We start from the raw sequence: 11,364 nt of genomic DNA on the forward strand, positions 1-11,364 counted from the left end.
TTCATGCCCTGGCAGCCCATGTGTGGTCATCTCCAAAGCGTTAATAAACCCCGTCGCCACCTGGTGGGAGGGCAGGGCTTCACATGTGGCTCTTGGAATGAGTTGTCCTTTAGGGCAGTACCTGTAATTAATTCTCCTCTTTGGTCCTGCCCTTCTAGAAAGCTGGCAACCCTTGAAAACAAGCTACGACCATCCCGAGCTCTCTCACTGTTCAGCTTTGGCCCCAGTGAGGGGGTTAAGGCTGTACTCTTCTATTTCTTCTTGGAAAATGAAGTCAGGCCAGATTAAGGGTGCCGCTGACAAGGCCATGCGAGCAGCATCCTCCTGGTGGTGGCTGCAATGCTCTGTACCTTGTAAAGCTCTGTGCGCATCCTATCCATCACTTACCATAGGGATGACCCCAAAGCGGTAAGCTGTTAGCAACTGACTGGCTTAGAAAGCTGTAGTCATTGATTAAGCCTTTCAAGATTTGCGTGAACTTAGGCAAATGGATTCAAGAGTTTCGGGAGTATTACTTAATTCAAAGAATTACGAACGGCTTATGCTGTTTTGTTGGTGTCCTGGTTCAGTTGGAACCTTTGTAACAGATACTGCAGGTGCTTTCATTTTAGGCACGCTGTACCCATTGCTGTGTGAACGTTTGTTTAAAAAAAATAAGGACAATTCCAGCTAGCTTACTTTGACTTTTATATTTTTTTATTATCCTAAGGAGAGGGGTTAATTATGAGTCATTTGGCCAAAGTCAGTGTTAAACAATAATGAGTTTCAACAGCAGCTACGCCTGATTCCTATGGATTATTAGAACTCTTTAAAGAGCTATTATTTTGACGAAGCACAAAGCATCAAACATTTCTGTTTTTTAATCTTTTTAATTAAAACATACATTAGGAAGGCGCATACGTCTTAAGTGAATGGTCACAAAGCGGATACACCTGTGCACCCACCACCCAGGTAAAGGACTAGAACATGACCAGCATCCCTGAAGCCCTTCCCCAGGCCTCTCCAGGTCCCTGACCTCTCTTCCCCAAGGGTAAGACCTATCATGACTTCTAACACCGTAGCTTAGTTTTGCCAGAGTCTCTTGTTTGTGTGTGTGTGTTATATAACCTTTTTTTTTTCTCCCCTGGTTTCTTTTGCTCAGTATTACGTTTGTGAGATTCAGTCATGTTACTCAGGAAAGCTGTGGCTCATTGGTTTTTGTTACTGTATAGTATCCCATCATCTGAAAGAGCCAACAATCTGTTTACAAATTCAAAACTGTCAGATACTTTGTTTTTTTCCTAGCCTGGAGCTATTACCAAAAATACTCCTGTGAGCATTCTTGTCTGTGCTCTTTGGGGTACACATGCACACATTTCTGCATGTGATGACAGTCATAGAGCATGCACGTGTTCAGCCTGGGGAGATAATGCCAAACATGTTTGTGTCAAATGGTCATACTCACTGACCCTCCCACTACCAAAGTGTCAGGTCTCTTTGCTCCACCTCCCCATCCCTAGCATTATCTTTTTAACTTTAGCCATTTTGGTGAGTGTGTTTATGTATAAATATATATTTTATAATTGTGTGGATATATTTATATAGTCGTATATAATATAGTTGTATATATACGTGTGTGTGTATGTAGCTATATTTCATTGAGGTATGGGGTACTGTTTTTTTTTTTCAAAATTTTACTTATTTATTTGAGAGAGAGAGAGAGAGAACTAGTGGGGAAGAGTGGCAGAGGAAGAGAGAGAGAGAGAAAGAGAGAGGGAGAGAAGAAGCAGACTGACTAGGGAGCCTGATGTGGGGCTCGACCCCAGGACCTGGAGATCATGACCTGAGCTGAAGACAGACACTTAACTGACTGAGCCCCCCAGGTGCCAGAGTACTGTATTTTAATAAACAACTAATTTTGTTTCCTTTAGTAGCAGAACAGGGAAAAACATCTATGATTTCATAAGGATCATTAAAATCTTTTTGGTAATGAGTGCACATCATCCTGTTTCCTTCTAGGCCCATCTCAGTGATCAATCCATGTCCCAACTGACAACAATATTGAGGTGTGACACATCCATCAGAACCATCTAGCAAACAGAAGGATTCTTCTGTGTCTTTGAAACAGAACAAGGGAAATAGTCGATTACTATAGCAATAACAGAAAAACAACCAAATTTTTTTAAAAAACGAAGCATAAAGAGTAGAATAACTGAATATTACAGTTAGATTCATGTAACTCAACCAACCCAAAGCCAAGAGAGGTTAAATGATTAAGACCCAGATCAATTGCAGACAGAGCCAGAAGTAGAATTCAAATCCCACCCTCTTACCCTTTAGGATACCCAAATTTTTAGTCAATGGTCTTTCTGTAATCTGAAATGTCTTTAAATTTAATTTCCCAAAATTCAGAATAATTTCATAAGTGCACTAAGTTAACCATGAAAAAGACCACCATGTCTTGTGTTTAAGAAAAAAAAATTTATTTATTTACTTTACAGAGAGAGATCGTGCACATAGGGATGGTGGTGGGTAGGGGCAGGGAGGGTGAAGCCGACTCCTCATCCCAGGACCCTGAGATGATGACCTGAGCCGAAGACAGATGCCTGACAGAGCCCCCCAGGCATTCCCCACTATGTCTTGTTAAAGAACAAAGTTAAACTGAGTAAGTTGAAAGATCAAATTGCCTTTATTTAAGACCCATGAGTCAGCAGCATCCCATCTAACAGAGTATTCCAAGGAATTGAACCAAGTAGAAAGCTTTGAGAGGCGGAAGAGGATGGATAAGAAAGTTAACTAGCAGAAGAAAAGAAAGGATGGTTTCAGGCAAGGTCACCTTCCCGCAAGGGCAAGGGCAGGGAGTCTTATGCAGATTACCTCACTGGAGCTGGTCAGGAAATTCCAGACTGATGAATTTAAAACCAAGAGAGGCTCAAAGTGCAGTTAGGTTAGCTGGGAAGTCTTGGAGCAACTCCATTTGGGGCCTGTTGTTTCTTTTTTAACAGTTCCCACCCCTCTTGGTCAAACTCTCAGCCTGAGATGTGATCAAAATTGAAGGCATTAGCACCATCTCAGCTCCTGCTCTAGTTCTCACAGCTTTCATTCATCCTGGGTTTTGCTGACTCTCTGTGGTACTCACAGGTCATGACTTCAGGCTCACAGATTTTTAGTTGGTCATTGTCTTTGTTCCCTTTTTGTCATTCCAGTCTTCGAGAGAGATCATTTACATAGTGGTTAGTGCTGCAAACCTGTATTTAAAGCTCTCGGGAGAATACAGCACACCAGGGAGATTATTGTAACTATAAGCAGCATAATTCCCAACATTTGAAGCATACTTCAGAGCCATGGTCCCTAAAAACAAGCCAATCGAAGAATGACCCCATTGACCAAGACACCCTTTTTAAACCAAGTGGTTTGCTGAGTAATCTCACATAACTGAGTTGCAGCTTCCCCAGAAGTGTTAATCCAGGTATAGCTGGTTCAGTTGGCTACAACACAGACACCTCCTTAGAACAGCTTTGACCCGAGAGTCTAAGGATCTTTGCTGGGTAGCTAGTGTCTTAGCAACAGAATCTGCAGTGTCTCCAAGAGTTAAGGAGAGGTTTCGAATCATATTCTCATTTGTATTTATTCTTAAACTGGGGGGCAGTCAGGGTTTTAGCATGTATAGGGAGAGAATCTCCAAACCTGAAATAAAAAATCATTTTAAGTGCCTTACAAAGATGGGTGCTGCTGGTGTGCTCTCTTAATGAATGGGGACAGATCTGGTCTAGATGATCACGGGAACCTAGGGTTCAAATGTCCTAAGATTCACATAGGTAAATTGTCTAATTGGGTACATACTTCTAAGTGGGGAGCAGAGGGGGGGCGCGTTCAGGCATAATTTGCATTGACATTGGGATTCCAAGAGAAATTGGTCCCAGGGAGGATTCTTTGCATCATGACAAATCCAGCAATCTGAGAGCTAATCCCCACCCCTTTAGCAATGGCCTGAGGGATACAAGTGCGGGCATTCTCTCTCCAGGCCAATGCCAGAGTGAAGAAAAGAAAAAGGAGATAGGGCTTCATGTCTAGTTAAAGTATGAAATCTTGATCCAGCGTCTTGAGTGAAGGCAGTCTACTTGGATGTCAGCTACTTCTCTTCCTTGTCAATTCAATTTGTAGGTCTGCCTAGGGCCAGATGTCACGTGGAGACTTCTTTATCAGTGAGACAAGTCCTGATTGTCTAGAGACTCAGGGTGTTCTAGATTTGCAGTAGAGTGTGGTCAGGAGTACTTGGTAAGGTCCCTTCCGATGAGGCATAATGAGGCTGTCTTCCTCTGAGGACACTCCCAGAATACCGAGTTACCAGGCTCTAGACCGTGCCCAACAGGATCCTTTGAAATGGGATCCAGAAAAGCTTCTTTAATCTCTTGGTAATATGCTTAAGCATAAGACATAAGCATAAGACTTACTGTAGCTGGTCATACTGGCATGAAAGTTGTATAACTTCAGCAGAAGGTTCTATACCAGTAGACGTGGATCTTTCCGCAACTATCTTGTGTGCAGTGACTTTCCCAAAACGGAGTACTGTGAATAGTCAGCAAGACCAAAAACAATACTGTCGGCCATGGATATCTGTGGTCTCTGCAAGTTTAGACATTTTTAAGTTTAAAAATCTCGTTAGTTCCCTCAACCTTGCCTGATGATTCAGGGTGATAGGGACAGTGGTAATCCACACGAGGTTTGCAAAGTGTTCGTTAAGGCTCATATGATTTGGGGCATCTGGGTGGCTCAGTGAGCTAAGCATCTGCCTTCAGCTCAGGTCATGATCTCTAGGTCCTGGGATGGAGCCCCGCATCGTGCTTCCTGCTCAGCCGGGGGTCTATCCCTCTGCCCTTCCCCATCACTCATTCTTGCTCTCTCTCAGATCAATAAATTTGCTCTCTCAAATCAATAAATAAAATCTTAAAAAAAAGAAAAGGCTCATGACTAGCCTAGTGAAGTGGGTACCTTGATCACTGGAGAATGTGGAAGGTATACCCCAAATGGGAAACTCATTTTCCAACAGATTCTTTGCCACTGTGAGGGCATCAGCCTTGTGGCAGGGGATGGCTTCAGCATACCTGGAAAACCCACACATGATAACAAAAATATATTGCTAACCCATACCAAGTAGCAGTTGAATGAAGCCCGGCTGCAGGCATTCAAAGGATCCAGAGGGAGGAGGTTCTGAGGCTTCTCTGGGCAAAAGTATTTTCCCAGGATCATGGCCATGGCAGGTCAGACGTGGCTGGTAGACTGTTTTTGCAATTTTATAGAGCATCCCTACCAATATCTATTTATAATTTGGGTTATCTTAAGTGCCCTGGGAGGGTGAAGGGATATGAAAACCTAAAAATGGAGTTAGGTGTAGATCCAACTGTTGTTTAATTTCAATGTTCACCCATCTTCATTTCTCTGATTCAGGAGCAGACTGTTGCCATGTTACAAGGACATCGGGATCGCAAACATTAGGCAACAAGGAGCTTCTGCTTTTTTGCAGAAGCAGAATGGACTTTGTCCACACATGCCACAATCTACAGATGCTGTTGCCCCTGCCTTGGCATGAGAGCCAGCCGGGACGTTCCCTGGTCCTCCGTGCTCTCAGGGTGAGCCTCAGTTTTGATGACAGCAATTTCAGAAGTTAGTAGAACAGCAGAATAGCAGTAAGAAGACCCATTTACTTGTTGCCCAGTTTTGATTGGGGTCCCAGAGGGTGCAAGAAATCCCCTTTGTCTCCACAACATTCCAAAATCACAGATGACTCCAAAGGCATCCCAGCTATCCATATCAATATGAGCAGTAAGTTCTTCTGATAACTGACATGCTCAGGTCAAGCATGGAGCTCTCCGCTGATTGGGTGGATTTAGCTTGTGAGAGCTTTCCCCTTTCCAGCAGGTCATACTGAGTAAGGACAGCACAAGCAGCCTGAAAATGCCCTTTTTCACCTCTACCGTATGGTCCCATTAACAAGCCAGACGAGATCAGGATTAGTTAGAGGGGTATCTCCTAAATCAGGATGACGTGTCACGAAATGGGACTCCCTGCCTCAGCCCTGGGGCTCACCTTCATCATGTAGAGGTAGTAACAGAGCTAGATCAAGGGTGCTGCAACATTTAGGTGGTGGAAGCAGATGGATCGAAGGAAGTTAGTCTACCTGCAGAGAAATGTAGTCATTTCAGAGTGAAGATGACTTTGAACAAAGTGTGAAGTTTCCAAGTAAACCCCATTTCCTAGGGTCAGATATGCAGATGCTTCCGCCCACTCCACAGCTGTGGCTCTAGCTTGAAGACAGCTGCGACAGGCACAAGCAACTGACTCACACTGTGCTGTCAGCGGCAGGTCAGTGACCTCGTTTGTGCGTGAGCATTCCCAGGGCTTGGTTACCCCCTCCCTGCACAGATAAGGTGAAAGGTTTTAAATACTTAGGTGGCCCTGAGGCGGGTGGCTCTTAAGGCACCTGTTTCTGTCTTCTAAAAATCTGCTCTTGTTTGTCCTTCCTTTTTTTTTTTTTTTTAAAGATTTTATTTATTTATTCATGAGAGACACAGAGAAAGAGAGGCAGACACACAGGCAGAGGGAGAAGCAGGCTCCATGCAGAAAGCCCAATGAAGGACTTGATCCCAGGTCTCCAGGATCACACCCTGAGCTGAAGGTGGCACCCAACTGCTGAGCCACCCGGGCTGCCCTTGTTTGTCCTTCTAAGCATAGGGCTCAGGGACTGAGATTTTAGTAAGTTTACAGAGCGGGGAAGTTAATGGAGAATAATTAGGAACCCCCATAGTCTGCAATAAATGCACAAAGCTGTCACTCACTTGTAGGTCTCAAGAAATTCCTGAATTAGCTTAATTCTTTTTGGAGACAGCTGAATTGCTTCAGAGCTTAGCTCATGACTTAGGTACTGCACAATGTCCAGAGATCGTTGTAACTTTGCCTTAGAGACTTGGCGTCCCTTTTCAGCTGTTACAGCAAACAAAGGACCCCTCTTTTGTGATAGGCACGGCAAAAAGTCATCTACATAATTACGAAAGGTTCGGTTTCCCATGGAACTGGAGGGGACTAACATCTCCGTGAAGTCACTTGAGAGAAATAAAAGGCAGCCTTGGTGACTGGTTGAGGTTTAACTATCTAGGTACAGTATCAATCATTTCAGATAAAGGCAAATAGATACTGGCTGCTGATGTCCCCAGGGATGCTTAAAAAAAAAAAAGAAAGTCCAAACAGAGGTGCCCACCAGTGACCCGTGCATCAGATGCAACTTGTGACCTAAGGATGTTTGGGTTTAGAATGACTGGGGAACCAGGAATAACCATCTTACTCATAGTTCTCCAATCCTAACAAACTGCCCTCCCTGTCCATTAGGTTTCAGGATTGACATCGCCTCTAGGAACTTGGGCGGCCATGGTGAGCCCCTGGGCAGTGAGGTCTTCTACATCTGCTGTTGAGGCCGTGTATGGCCTCAGGCTGGAAGGGACCCTGAGGTAATGTAGGGAGTTTACTTATATCTGTCCTAATCTTTATGGGTCCTGCGCTTCTTATTCTTCCAATGTAAATAGTCATAGGAGCCCACAGATTTTCAGGCTCCTCCAATTAAATAAATTTTGCTGGACTTCTCCCTCTTCTGTGCCAAGGACAGAGTATAAGGAACCTGAAAGATCAGGTTTAGGTTGGTCAGGAAATTCTCAGGTGAACACTCCACTGGTGGCAAGGTGCGTGAGCCCTTTTAATCTAGGAGGGAGATCCCTACCTAAGAGATTGACAGGAACTGATTGGCACAACAAAAAGGAATGTTTTTCAGCAAGAGGCCTGAGTCATTCGTACTGGTAGAGATAAAAATTGTCTCTGAATTTTAACAGACGCCCCACCCCACCCCCAACTCTGGAAACCTCCTTTTTACTTTGAGGGATCTGTCATCTTGAGGGTGGGGTTTAAGGCAGAGTGTAACTCCAGTATCTATTACAGTTTGCCAAGGTTTCTCATTAATCTTAACTTTGGCTTTTCCTTGGCAATTTAAGGGAATTTCTGATAATAGCTTTGCAGAGCAGCCTCCAGAATCCCTTCAGCTGTGTGAAGGGCTCTCCTCTGAAGGCCACTATGAGGCCACTGGAGAAGAATTTGCATAGGACCTTTGAGGACAAGCTCTTTTCCAGTGCCCCAGTGGATTACAGCTGCGACCTTGATCTTTGGACCAGCGTCTGGATAATGGACCCTACCTAGCAAGGTACAGTGGGGGAGGCCCAGGTGTTGTTTTGGGTCTCTGGCTTTGGAGCTGTAAAGCTAATAGCTTGGCAGATTTTTGTTTGCAATCTTACTCCAGGGTCCTTTGAAAATGCTCAGCTGTAGTCATGAGTTCAGTCAGACTGGTGGCCTCCCATCCTACTTTCTGCCTTTGTATTGATCCACTAATCTCAGGAGATAATCCATATACAAATAGGGCAGCCAGAGCAGACTGGGTGACCTTATTTATTGCATGGAACCCCAAATGCCATAGAGAAAGGACTACAAACAGCGTTTAAAGTCTGCCTGAGAGTCATCTTTTTTTGTTTGCAAGTTCATATAATAGACCAATAAAGACGAGCCGGGAAGACTCTAGAAGTGGCTTATAAAAATTTGGTTGTGGGGCACCTGAGTGGCTTAGTCTGGTTAAGCACGTGCCTTCGGCTCAGGTCATGATCCTGGAGTCCTGGGATCGAGCCCCATGTCAGGGCTCCCTGCTAGCGGGAAGTCTGCTTCTCCCTCTGCCCCTCCCTCTGCTTGTGTTCTCTCTCTCTCTCTCAAATAAATAAATAAAATATTTTTTAAAAAATGGTTCAGCTGCTATTTTCTGAGCTTTTGCTGGTCCCTGAGTTGTTGAAGGCCAAGGATCTCGAATATCATCTTTGGGGTTTTGCATCCACTTTTGGACTTCACCAGGTCACACCAACATCTATACAAGCCGATATAGGGTATCCGGGGGTCACAGACCCTGATGATGACTTGAAATTCTTCAAAAAATGTTTGGATTCCTCCCTAGATTTCAGGCATCCTTTGACTCTGGCGTTTAGTTCTGTCTTTAACCAAGGCATAAAGGGTACCTGAGGAGTTCCACCTGCAACCTCAAAGTTTTATTTTAAAAGGAAACTGTCTCATGGTCTCAGAATAGAAGGGCAGTTCAGTCAGACCATTAGTAAAATGCAGGTGGTGCTCGGATAAGAAGGATCAGGGGAGCAGTAGGGGTCATGTCAGTCTTATTTTTTGTTGTTGTTTACCTCATGTATTTTTAACCTTTTTTTTTTTTTTAATTTATTTAATCATGAGAGACACAGAGAGAGGCAGAGACACAGGCAGAGGGAGAACAGGCTCCATGCTGGGAGCCTGATGTGGGATTTGATCCCAAGACCCCAGGATCATGCCCTGGGCCAAAGGCAGACACACTCAACCACTGAGCCACCTAGGTGCCTCCTTTAACTTTTTAAAAGATTTTATTCATTTGAGAGAGAATCCATGTGCGTGTGCGCGCACATGCGCGCGCACACACGAGTTGGGGAAGGACAAAGGGAGAAGCAGGCTCTCCACCGAGCAAGGAGCCAGATGTGGGACTGGATCCCTGGACTCTGGAATCATGACCTGAGCTAAAGGCAAATGCTCAACCGACTGAGCCCCCCAGGTGCCCCTCTTTAATTTTTTTCTTAGGCTTTTGTGACAAGTCTTTTCATGAAGCTACTTTGGAATCTAAAAGCCTTTGGAAAGCTGCCGCCCACCAATTAAAATAGGCATCCCATTCTGTGTGTCCAGCTTGGGATCCCTTGCTCTCAAGTGTGTTTCTTAAATGAGCAATCTTCTCTAATCAGAACATCCCCTATAATGGCCATTTTAATTCTAGATTATCTTTTGTACGCTTCTGCCATTTTGCTAGATATGTGCAGTTTCCGAGACTATTGTTCTTAAACATAATATTAGCAGTTGTGCCAAAGGTGGTGCGCTCAACTCTTTGGATATATAAAGGATCCCATTTCTTAATTTAGCTAGGTCTTTGCATTTCCTGGAGCCACACTAATACCAAGGAGGACCTGGGAGTCCTCTTGAGGTGGCACATGCTCTGACAACCTTTAAATGCTTGCTCTGTGGCCCACCAATTTTTTTGACTTGAGATTCCCATTAGCAACTACCCCTTATGTAATACTCACCTGAGGCCTCCCACTACACCCAGTCTAGCCCAAATTGGACCCAGTCTGACCCTGGACCCATCCAACTTTGGTTAGTAACCACCAACACTGTATGGAATCTGGGAATGGGGGAAAGATTTGAACCAGCAGACCCCAAAGAACGGCGGGCTGATTCCAAACAGCTACCACCAGCAGTTCTCAGTGTGGAATCTGGGGATAGAACCAAGGTCTGGGGTTTCCAGTCAAATAGGAAACTGTGGAAAGTCAACTAACTCAGGATCCCAAAGCAAAGATAAAGGAGCTCAGAACTGAGAACTTACCAACAGCCCTTGGAAACAGGACAAGGACATAAAGGGTTCACGGGTGCGGCACCTGTATTTCTCGTTCTCAAAGTTGCCAGTTTTCTTCAATTCCACTACTGCCATCAAATCTGCTAAAGAACAAAACTTCAATTGAGTAAATTAAAGCATCTAATTGAATTTATTCAGTGTTTCACAAACATCCCATAGAAGGATGTTCCAGGGGACTGTAGGAAATGGAGTGTTTGGTTATGTACAACCCTAGTTGTACAAGCAGGACAAGAGTTATTTGCAAAAGAATAGAAAAAAAAAAAGGATTGTTTCAGACAAGGTGACCTTCCCTTGGGGGGAAGTGCAGGGGTCTTAAGCAGATTACCTCCCTAGTGCTCCTCAGGAAATTCCAGACTGAATAATTTAAAATTCCATTCATAGGAGAGGCCCAAACTGCAGTAGGTATAAGGTATTAAGTCTTTGTGGGGCTTAACGTAAGTGACTCCCTTTTGGATCTGTTGTTTCTTTTGAACAGTCCATATGCTGCAATTATATAGCCATGCTTTTTCTCTCTGACTAATTAGAAGACAACTTGACACTAAAATCTAATCCCAGCAGAACATGTTATCTGGCTATCACTCTTCAGAAAGACAAAAGCAGTCTGCCTAAATTCCCACTACCTTCTTTTCCCACTACCTTCCTTTTTTTTTTTTTTTTTTTATTCTTTATTTATTCATGAGAGACACAGAGAGAGAGACAGAGACAAAGGTCAGGGGGAGAAGCAGGCTCCCTGCGAGGAGCCTGATGTAGGACTCAATCCCAGGACCCTGGGATCACTACCTGAGCGGAAGGCAGATGCTCAACCACTGAGCCACCCAGGCTCCCACTACCCTCCCACTACCTTCCTAAGGCAAGTCAAGCCTTAGAGT

The 11,364-nt window shown here is 44.3% G+C and overlaps 1 long non-coding RNA gene across 1 annotated transcript; it reads right to left on the reverse strand.

Moving 5' to 3' along the window:
• Positions 1-2,645: 2,645 nt before the first annotated feature.
• On the reverse strand, positions 2,646-11,086 carry LOC112933360 (uncharacterized). The gene is made up of 2 exons (XR_011999461.1): positions 10,466-11,086; positions 2,646-6,157 (listed from the first exon to the last, which is right to left on the reverse strand). It is a non-coding gene; the product is annotated as an uncharacterized lncRNA (long non-coding RNA).
• Positions 11,087-11,364: the final 278 nt, after the last annotated feature.

Source organism: Vulpes vulpes, unplaced genomic scaffold (genome assembly GCF_048418805.1).
Source record: "Vulpes vulpes isolate BD-2025 unplaced genomic scaffold, VulVul3 u000000874, whole genome shotgun sequence".
Classification (NCBI taxonomy): Eukaryota; Metazoa; Chordata; class Mammalia; order Carnivora; family Canidae; genus Vulpes; species Vulpes vulpes.